The sequence below is a fragment of the Ipomoea triloba genome, chromosome 6, assembly GCF_003576645.1.
Source record: "Ipomoea triloba cultivar NCNSP0323 chromosome 6, ASM357664v1".
NCBI lineage: Eukaryota > Viridiplantae > Streptophyta > Magnoliopsida > Solanales > Convolvulaceae > Ipomoea > Ipomoea triloba.
The window spans coordinates 16,902,704-16,914,376 of NC_044921.1; the positions used below are offsets into that span (position 1 = coordinate 16,902,704).

Genomic DNA, 11,673 nt, shown 5'->3' on the forward strand with positions numbered 1-11,673 from the left:
CCTACATTCCTATTCGTAATACAATTCTAGATTAAAATTACTAATCGTAATAATTCATATATATATTTTCTCTATAGATTGCATTGCAGAGAAATATATATACTGAATTATTACCATTAGTAATTCTAGTCTAGAATTGTATTACGAATAGGAATGTAGGGAAATATATATATATATATATATATATATATATATATATATATATATATATATATATATATATATATATATATTATTAGGAATTTTTTTTTAATTTACAATTGTATTACGAATAGGAATTGTATTACCATATTTTACAATATTACGCAAACCATAATAGTATAGGAGTGTTTTGGGCGGGAAGTTAAAACCGAGGATATTGTTTTTATTAATAGTATAGATATAGATTCTAGACTTTAGTGACATTTTTACTTTAAAAAAAAGGTCATCAATTTTGATTTCTTTTATTAGCGTTTTTATTTTAAAAAATATTTCGTTTTAATTCAAAATGTACTTAAATACAATTAGGTGTAGTTTTTACAAAAGTGGAATCATTTTAGGTAATTTGGACGAATAAAATTATAGTGAAAGAATCACACTACAAGAAAATAACAAAATACCAACAAATTAAATAATTACCACTTAAATGTCACGAATTTCAATAATTTATTTCAAGATTTTTTTGTAGTTAAATTTTTTTTTTCTTGTAGTGTAAAAGATGATGGAAAAAATTAATATAAATGACTACTCAAAATGAAATAAATTTTATATTGATTTCCTTACATTTTGATTTTTTAGATTTAATTTCATGCATGATATTAAAATTTACCAAACTTGACTTATCTATGGTTCATTTGAAAGCACAGCAAATGTTTTCTGAAAAAATAATTTTTTAAAAATAAAAATATTTTCATTTTCTAGTATTTGATTGAAAGTAATAAAATAATATTTTTTTTGTTTCGCACAAAGTCAAAAAAATGTACTTTTTCTGTTTGGTTCATTTTTAAAAACATAAATATAAATATATTACTAAGTTGTTTTTATAAAATATTTATTATTACCCATTATTTAATTATGATAATAATAATTATTTATATTAAAATAAAATTATAAATTAAAATTTATAATAGTTATAAAATTAATAATAATTAGAATAAAAAGAAGCAAGTAAATAATTTTTAACTTGTAACTTATTATAACAAAAATAAATATATAAATTGATATATGTAACAACTTTGAACAAAAGAAATAGAATAAAATATTTTTTTAGGTTGTGGGTCGGACCGAAATTTTTATTCTTTGGTCCAGTCCAAATCAAAAATATTTTAATTAGTTATTAATAAATGTAATAAGTTTAAACTAAATAAATTGAATAAAAAATTTACATATTTTTTTTAACCTTTTGAGTTATGGGTTGGGCCAAGATTTTTATTGTTAGGCCCATATGCAACCCATATTTAAACGACTAGGCATATGGCGGACCAATCTGTCATTTGACACCACTTAGAGGGAGAGAGAAAAATTTAGAATAAGATAGGAATTCAAAAAATGTCTTCTGAGCAAAAATTTTGAAAGACATTTTTCACTAAAATGTGTCATTTTTTCTTTGATCAAAATGAATAATTTTTGTTTACTTTATTTTCTGTTGGTAGTCACACTGAAAAATTCAAAAAATAACTTCCGAAAGTCATCTTATGCGTTTTTGAATGGGCCCCTAAAGAAAATTTCAATTAATAAACTCTTTAAACATATAATTATATTTTCAACGGAGAAAATGACACCTTTGATTAGTCTCTGATAAGTAATAAGTTGTCCGCACGAAATTAGTTCACTAGTTTATTAAGCATTATTTGGGGGAAGAAGATAAGTAATAAGTGAGAGCAACCTCAAGCTTTAATTTACAACCCATAGGATTTCAACCATGCATTTCCTTCAAGCTTGCTAGCATGTGTTCTATCTTACAAGTTGACTTTGACTTGAATTGAGCACCCATTCTATCAACATTGCTACTTCTTTAAATGTCAATTTACACGCCATTTTTGGCTCAAACTTAAACAATAGAATATAGTTTTCTCCTTGGTCTAATTTGCTTGAACCATGTAACTATGGAAAATAATTTTTCTCTTAGACACAATAAAATAAAATTATTGAAAATTCTAGGGGGCGTTTACTTTTTGAGAATTTTCAAGAATTTTCAAAAATTGAAAATTGAAAACAAGCTAATGCATTTACTATGCTCTGTTTCCATTTTCAAAACTGAAAATTATTCTCCATTTTAGAGAAAATCATAGACACACTAAAAATGTGTTCTCTAATTAGAAAACAGGCGGGTGAACAGTAGCGGTTACTCCATCGAATCCTGGCCACAACAAATTCTTTTCCTCATTTTTCTTCTTTCTTGACAGTCCTCTCCGGCCTCTTTTTTTAATTCGCTTATCACTGCTTCAATCATCTCTCGCCTCTTTTTGTTCTTGGCATCTCACTGCTTCAATAATCTCTTTTTCTTCCTCCCATCTCACTGCTTCAATCATCTCTTTCTTCGCCAGTCTTCCCCAACCTCTTTTTCTTCTTCCCATCTCAGTGCTTCAATTTTCCCCACACTCTCCAGTTTATCGCTCTCCCTCGCTCAGCCTTCGGAGTCGGACCTCAATACTCGGCGACACAGAGAATAAAGGTGGGTTGGCGTAGACTATCATATGTTGGATCTGTTGGCGACACAGAGAATTGGCAACGCAATGGAAAGCCACTGGAGCTAGAGATTAACAAAACTCATACATTAATACAAAAGAAATGCATGCTCTCTTTTTCTCTTTTATTTTATTTTTATAGCAAGTTTTGGAATCATTCATGTTCCTTATTAATCTTGATTTTTACTAAAAGCAATAATAATAATAATAATAATAATAATAATAATAATAATAATAATAATAATAATAATAATAAATTTCACCTGTTTGAGATAAGGGTGACTAAAATTAATATATTATTGGCATTTCATTTTTATTGAAAGAAGTGTAAAATTAACCACTTAAATATATGTTAAAAATAAGTACTGGTAAATAAGTTTTGAATTTCAGTTTTTAGAGAACAGAGAATAGAAAATAGAGAATTGAAAACAGAGAATAGAAAATAGAGAATTGAAAACAGAGAACAAAAGTAAACATGCCCTAAATGTTTCCGCCGCCGCTGTGAGTCTGTGACTGTCTTCTTGCGTTTCGATGTACCTAGTGGTTTTTCTCCCAATCTTTCACCACAGAACCTCTTGGAACCTTGTCGCAAGCCTATGCCTGAAAACCCATTGCCATCCGCCACCACACGAGCTGCTACCGTCATTGGAGTTGCTCGCGGTTTTTTGGCCAGATCTCTCTCTCCAGGTCTCCGTTCAATGTGCTGTTGCCTCCATTGGATTCTCCTTGACGAAACGCACCTAGTAGTGTTTTCAGATCCCTCATCTTTGCCGGTCACCACTGCCGGCCACCGGCTGCCACCGTCGCCGTCACCAACCAAAGACACTAGAGACTTTTTTTTCTTCTCCTATTTATTGTTATGCATCGTCTTCCACCACTTTTACCTCATTTCCCACCATTACCATGGATAAATTAGTTGGTAGGCCTCTTGGGCTGTGTTCGTAAAACTTTGGTTCAAAGGCAAGGTTTGTCTGTCCATCTAGACACAACGATTGAGGACATTCAAGAGAATAAAGGTGAATGGGAGAAGGTGGATGCAGTATTGTGCAATATGTTGTGTACCAAACTCTATAACATCTACAAGGTGTATGAAACGTGCTATGACGTTTGGAATAAAGCCAAGTCCCTTTACACTAATGATGTCAAACGGCTTCTCTAACATCTAATATGTTTAACTTTCATGGGACTGTTGATATGGATATACCAGCATTCTTTGGCCGTATAGAAGCTTTATAGCAAGAATATAATAATCTGATGCCGCATGAGAAGACTTAGATGGTCATGTGAAGCAGTGTGACAAGTTCTTTATGGTGAAAACCTTGGCTACCTTCGTCTTGATCTGGTTAATGTTCGAGATCAGATTCTGGCAAGTCCTATTGTACGGTCTGTATCCACTTTGATTGAAGCTATTACCAGATTACTTCAAGTCACCTTGGCATTTGATGATCCAGAAAGATATAAATGATTGGTTGGTATGCTAAATTACCTGACTGTAAGTCGTTGTGATCTTGCATACTCAGTTAGTGTTGTAAGTCAATTTATGGCATCTCCAACTGTTGACCATTGGAGAGCTGTAGAACAAATCTTGAGCCACTTGAAAAGGGCTCTAGGACGTGGAATTGTATATAAATAACATGGACATATGAGAATTGAGTGCTTTGCAGATGCAAATTATGCAGAGTCTAAGGAAAATCGAAGATCTACAACCGGATTTTGTGTTTTTTTTTTGTGGGAATTTGATCTCATGGAGAAGAAAGAAGCAGAATGTTGTCTTGCAGTCAAGTGCAGAGTCAAAGTATAGAGCAATGGCACAAGAAACTTGTGAAATCTTGTGGATATATCACATTCTGAATTAAATACGATTCAAGGCTGCGAAGTTATGGTGTGATAATTAGGTTGCCCTCCATATTGCAGCCAATGCGGTCTTTCATAAACTGATTGTCATTTCATTTGTGAGAAGATGAGATCTTTTTACAAAAGCAGTAAATGGGCCTCAAGTAGATTACTTATGTAACAAGTTGGGCATGATTAATACTGTATATATTATGCTCCAACTTGAAGGGGAGTGTTAGATGTTATACATATATATTTGGTATGCATATATCCAGTCTCTATCATAGCATGATTTTAGGCTTAGGTTTAGAGATTGATTTCCGATCCTTACCATAGTTAGTATTAGTTTGGTGTATATTTATGTGTATTCATTCTTCTTAGTATTATGAAATATACAGATTCTTCTCTTGTTTACACCAAATAAATAAAACATTAGTCTTGATTTTTGATACTTAATGTGAATTATATAAAGAAGGGAGTATTTTTCATTGATGATAATTTGCATTGTACAGACAGACACACATGCTAGAACTCCAAAGGAAAGGACTAATCTCCCACATACTAAAATACCAAAGGTCACATGCTAAAATCCTAATCTACGACCTGCTAAATATGTTTCAACACTGTACTCTGTGCTTACTTAAATTATGAGAGGTTATAAATTATTACATGACTACTATTATATTTTTATGCATTTTGAGATGGAGGTCTTTTAACACTTCAATATTTGCTCATCACCCACAGACTCTAGCTTTGCTATTAAGTGTGGTGGTCAAGAAATAACGTCATCTAACCAGATAGTGTATGATAGGGATAATGAGACTCTTGGTCCTGCAACGCATTACATGACAAGCACAGGCAGGTGGGCTGTTAGCAATGTTGGACTGCCCTCTTGTAGCAGCAGTCCAAAATACATAACCTACAGTTTATCACAGTTTACAAATACTTTGGACTCTGAACTCTTCAAGACAGCAAGACTTTCAGCTGGATCTCTAAGGTACTTTGGCTTGGGCTTGGAAAATGGTAATTACACTGTGACCCTCCAGTTTGCAGAGTCAGTAATCCTGAAACCCAACCCTCCTTATTGGAAGACTCTTGGGAGGCGTGTCTTTAATATATATATACAGGTATGTGTTCTAGGATTTGAGCTTAATATATTGCAGTATAAATACATACTTGTGTGTGTGACCTAGATGAGGATTAAGGCTATGCTGAGTTAAACACTTAAACTGTTATAAATGATAATTAACTGTGGTTACTCTGATGAGGTTGCACACAAAATTGGAAAAATAATTACTGTTTAATTATGATGCATTTATAGTAAAATTTGAAATTTTTCTGACACTAATTGATGCGTTCTTTGGAAAGTCATATCAGCGCCGGATTCGAAATCACACAGAAGATATACAAGCAGCAAATTAGGAAAACAAATCAAGATGATCTTTTTATTTCCTTTGTTAGTGAATTTATTTTAAGAAGACAATATTCTTCCTTCCTTTTGAAATATGTAATAGCTTTGCTATAAGTACCAGACTCTCGAGAATTGAATAAACCTGGCATTGAAGTTAAAGAAATTAAGGAGTCAGAGACTCCAGAAACTCCTTCTATCTTTACATTAGATTTCCCATTTCCTACTTGCAACCTACATCCTTCCTTTCTTACACCATAACCTCTTCATCAACCCCAGCTCCTCGCCCATTGACGAGAGCTTTCTATCCAGAACATAACACTAATATCTTGTGCTATCTTCACTTATGCATGGTGTTTAGCTGAGTTGTTGATCTCTTCAGGGCAATCTAAAGGAGAAAGATTTTGATATTCAAAAAGAAGCTGTGGAATCATTCTCTGCTATTTCAAGGAAATATAAGGTTCAAGTATCTGAAAATCATTTGGACATCCATCTATTTTGGGCGGGGAAAGGAACTTGTTGTGTACCTAGTCAAGGTAGTTATGGACCTTTGATATCAGCGATTAGTGCAACCCGAGATATATATGACCATCACCTGTTATTATTTCAAGTAAAATGTAATAATGTATCATCAAAGGTTTTTAAAACTTCTCTGCAGATTTTGTTCCCTCTGACCAAAAGAAGAGTAGAACTGGCATGGTGGTAGGAATTGTTTTTGGAGTAGGAATCTTGGGCTTTCTTTCTGTATTTACTGTGTATTGTTTTGTTCAGAGCAGAAAAAGACAGGACACATGTGATGATGAAGGTAAGTAAAAAAGTTGACTGCAAATCATGTTCTTTGTTGCTTGTGCTTGAGAAATTATTTTATGACTATATGAGCATAGCTGAGCCTGGATAACGGTTTACGAACTCTTGCTATAGATCCAAGCAATTTAGGGTCAGTTCTATTGGAAAGATTACTGTAGCATTTTTCCTTACAATGTCATCTCATTTAGGGATAAAAGTAGAAGTAGGGAACACAAACTGGCTAGCAAGAAGGAATATAATGTTTATGGATGAACATCTTTTAGATTCATGTATTGATATGATGCATTATTGGGGAAGAGCTATTCATGCAGGAATAGGCCAAAGCAAGAGGAGCTGTGATTTAGGAAGTTAATGGATGGGAAAAGTCTTATTTTATTACAACTAGCTAGTTATTTGGAAACTAATAGTTATTTATCCTATTACTCTTAGTCTTCAAATTAGTTTAGACAATTTATTTATTTGAAAACTACTAAATAGTTATTTAGTCTATTAGTCTTAGCATTTGAATTAGTTTAGATAGTTTAGTTATTTGGAAACTAGTATTAAGAAAGGTTTAGAAGAATTTGTTGTATTACCTTCCTTGTCTCAATGGAGAGACATAGGCATATATATACAGACTCAAACGACGACACAATCCTACAGACATATTTCTACAAACGCAACTTTTGTGTTTCACACTCCCCCTCAAGCTGTAGTATGTATATCATATGCACCAAGCTTGTTACAAATGTATTCAATCCTATTTCTTAAAGCTTTAGTAAATATATCAGCTAATTGATTATTTGAGCCTACAAAAGATGTAATATCTCCATATGCAACTTTGTCTGAAACAAAATGGCAATCAATTTCAATGTGCTTCGTTCTTTCATGAAAAACTAGATTTGACGCAATATGCAGAGTTGCTTGGTTATCACAAATGAGCTTCATGGACTCCTTTGTACAAATCTTCAGTTCAACATTTTGATTGGTGGCTATACAGATGCATATTAGGCTGGATACTCTTGGGATAGGAAAACAACATCAGGGTATTGTATTCTATTTGGAGGTAATCTTGTTTCTTGGAGAAGTAAAAAACAAAATGTGGTTACAGTTTAAGCGCAAAGTAGAATACCAAGCAATGGCACTTGGAATATGTGAGCTAATTTGGGTTAAACAACTTCTTACAGAACTCAATTTCTGTAAACTCGATCCTATGAAATTAATTTGTGATAATCAGGCAACTCTACACATTGCATCCAATCCTGTCTACTATGAAATGACCAAACATATTGAGGTTGATTGCAACTTTATACGAGGGAATGTTGCATCCAGAGACATTGTCACCACATTTGTTAGGTCAAATGATTAACTTGCTGATATCCTCACTAAATTTCTTCGTGGATCTAGGATTGATTTCATTTGTAGCAAGCTAGGAGCATTTGATTTATATGCTCCAGCTTGAGGGGAGTGTTGAAAATATTTCCTGTTTCTTTGGCATATGAAACCATATCTTCTGCAGCTTTATATGGTTTGATATGCCATAACAGTGTACTTTTGTTTGCCTATATATTTGGTGTGTAATCTGAAAAAGCTTAATAAGATAATAAACATCATTTCTTCTTTTCCCTTCTACTGTTTAGTTATTGGGAAACTACTAAATAATTAATAATTCTTAGTTTTGGGAATCATTGAATTACCCTATCATAAAATGGACAAGTATTTAAAATTTATGACAAGAAGAATTTTAATCCCAATTAAGGGGACAAGGGACTTTTGGGTCTCAAACATACCTAGTTTTTTTTTTTTTTTCAAATCCATTTCCAATTGTTATTCTTGATTCTTCGTTCTGTTTTGTTTTGTGTTTCTTGTAGTTTTCGTGAGCTCTTAACATGCTACCTTTGTTACACATTCCTATAAGAATAGAACATTTCTTCTACTTTCTATTCTCTTTTGGGGGAGTAGGAAAGAAGTCATTATCTTATGTACGCCATTTGGTTAGTAAAGTATTATTAGTTTGAAGTTAAATAATATATTTTCCTATTGAACGTGCAGAGTTCTTAGGAATGGATGTGAAGCCATATACTTTTAGTTACGCTGAATTAAGAGTTGGAACGAGTGATTTTAGTCCTTCTAATAAGCTTGGAGAGGGAGGATTTGGACCTGTATACAAGGTAATTTTTTCTTTCAATTTGAGTTGCATATTTAATGCATTGCCTTTTCTTCTTCTTCTTTTTTAATGCTTTTCCTAAAATATTCTTCTCTCGTTTGTGTCAGCTATTTCTTGTTATAAGCCATCATTATTGGTGAAGTTATGTGTAAAAAAAGACACCTATTGATTTACATTCGGCTTATTGGCAGAAAAAAACAAGAGCTTTACATTTTGTGACAATTATATCCAAACCTTTAAAATTTGGTGAAAAAAACACACCTTTGTGTTTTATGACAATTGTACCCAATTATATATAAAATTATATTAAAATCACAAAAATTTGACAAATTAATATCAAACATGTGTATTTTGTAACAATTATAATTTCCAACCCAGTAACAAATATAATCTAACCCTAAAATTATATTTTTAAAAACATAATCTATGAAAATGTCTAATTTATACAAGTAAATGTTCAAAATTAAACTACTAAAGAAAACATTTTACAATATAGAAGTATGTTTAAATATTATAGGTATCAATATTTAAATCAAGAGAATCGAATTATTTTTAGGGTTATATATTATAATTGGGTATAATTATCACAAAACACAAAGGTTTGTGTTTTTTAAACCAAAATTTTAAAGTTTGGATATAGTTGTCACAAGGCTTTAAGGTTTGGACTTTTTTTCACCAATAAGCCTTTTACATTTAAACAAGTTCTTCTTTTTCTTGAGAAACATGTGAACTGAAATTTGTTTAAGCTTATGATAAACAGGGAACACTCGAGGATGGGAGAATTGTTGCTGTTAAGCAACTCTCTGTGGCCTCCCGCCAAGGGAAGAGCCAGTTTGTGGCAGAGATTGCAACAATTTCTGCTGTCCAGCACCGCAACCTAGTGAAGTTGTATGGCTGCTGCTATGAGAGAGACAAACGCTTGATTGTGTATGAGTTTCATGAAAACAAGAGTCTTGATCAAGCACTATTTGGTAATCTTAGAATTTTATGCTCCTTTAGTTCCTATAACTTGTTTCTGATAGAAAGGATGGGTGATTTATTTTTATTTTTTAAAATTTTGTGCAGGATGTAGTAACTTATTTCTTGATTGGCCAAAACGTTTTGATATATGCTTGGGAATAGCAAAAGGTCTAGCTTATCTACATGAGGAATCTCGACTAAGAATTGTACACAGAGATATTAAAGCTAGTAATATTCTACTTGATTCAGACCTCAACCCTAAAATCTCAGATTTTGGGTTGGCCAAGCTCTATGATGATAAAAAGACCCATATTAGCACTCGTATTGCAGGCACACTGTAAGATCTTTAATCCTATCTTTTTCATGCAATTTCACTTTCTGTCCAAGAAGTTTACTATATTTTATTAAACCAATTGCTGATGTAGTGGGTATCTTGCACCGGAATATGCCATGCTTGGCCACCTTACTGAGAAGGCTGATGTGTTTAGATTTGGAGTTGTTGCCTTGGAGAAAGTCAGTGGCCGGCCAAACTATGACTCGAGCTTGGAAGAAGACAAGATGTATCTTCTTGAATCGGTATGCCAATGCCATATGCTTTGTCTTTATCATCAATCACTATTTTCAATTTGAAAAAGTGTATTGTTCGAAATAAACATGTAAAAACCATTGAAAGAGAAATTAGGCCAGTTTTTGAAGGATTGTGGAGGTAACTGGATTCAGTTTTATCTTAACTAAGCTCTTGATCTTGAGTGTTGCTGTTGATTTTAGGCTTGGAATCTGCTAGAGAAAAAGCGAGAGGTTGATTTGGTGGATGAAAAAGCGAATTCAATGAGGATGAAGTAAAACGAGTGATAGGGGTATCGCTTTTGTGCACTCAAACATCCCCAGTATTTCGGCCACCAATGTCCCGTGTGGTAGCAATGCTTTCAAGAGACACTGAGATAGCAGCTGCAACTACAAGGCCCAGCTACCTCACTGACTGGAGGCTCAATGATCTAACCAGCTTCATGACTAGTAGTATTCATGATTCCCAGGATGATCCATCAGTGGCTACTACAAGCGTGACAACAGATTTAAATTCTTTGAATGCATCCAAACCTTTGCTTCACGAGATCATTGGAGAGGGGCAAGTAAGGTCAAATTAAGAATGTGTTCCCATTGCCAAATTATCATCTTACATTGTGGACCGTAGTCCAAAATAACATTCAGATTATGTGCTTATTGATAACAAATTATGTATTTGCACTTAACAGATTATGTACCTATAAATAAATTAAAACACATACTATGTTAACGGCAGGTACATAATTTATTAACTACAAGCATATAATATGGCAATTGTAGTAGAAATCAATAATGGTTTTTTTTTTTTTGCATGGGGATCTTCATGAAGAAGTGTACATGGAGCAACCTCCTGGGTTTGTTGCTCAGGGGGAGTCTGGGAATGTATGCCGACTTCGGCAATTGTTGTATAGACTGAAACAAAGTATGAGTGCATGGTTTGGAAAATTTAGTCAAGCTGTTGAGAGCTTTGGGATGGTGAAAGGTAAATCGGATCACTCTATGTTTTACAAGTGGTCCAAAACAGGCATCATCTGGTTAGTGGTCTACGTAGATGACATTGTCATTACAGGGAGTGACACCGAAGAGATTTCATCTTTTAAGACATTTCTTCATAGTCAATTTCAAGCAAAAGATTTAGGAACACTGAAGTACTTCCTAGGTATTGAAGTTATGAAGAATAAAACAGGTATATTACTGTCTCAACGAAAGTATGTACTTGACTTACTCTGAAACATGAAAACTAGGTACTAAACCATGCAATACTCCCATGATACCAAACATGCAATTGT

At 33.1% G+C, this 11,673-nt stretch overlaps 1 pseudogene; it reads left to right on the top strand.

Annotated features, from left to right (window-relative positions):
- The first annotated feature begins 4,127 nt into the window (after positions 1-4,127).
- LOC116023569 lies at positions 4,128-10,965 on the top strand (annotated as a pseudogene).
- The last annotated feature ends 708 nt before the right edge of the window (positions 10,966-11,673 follow it).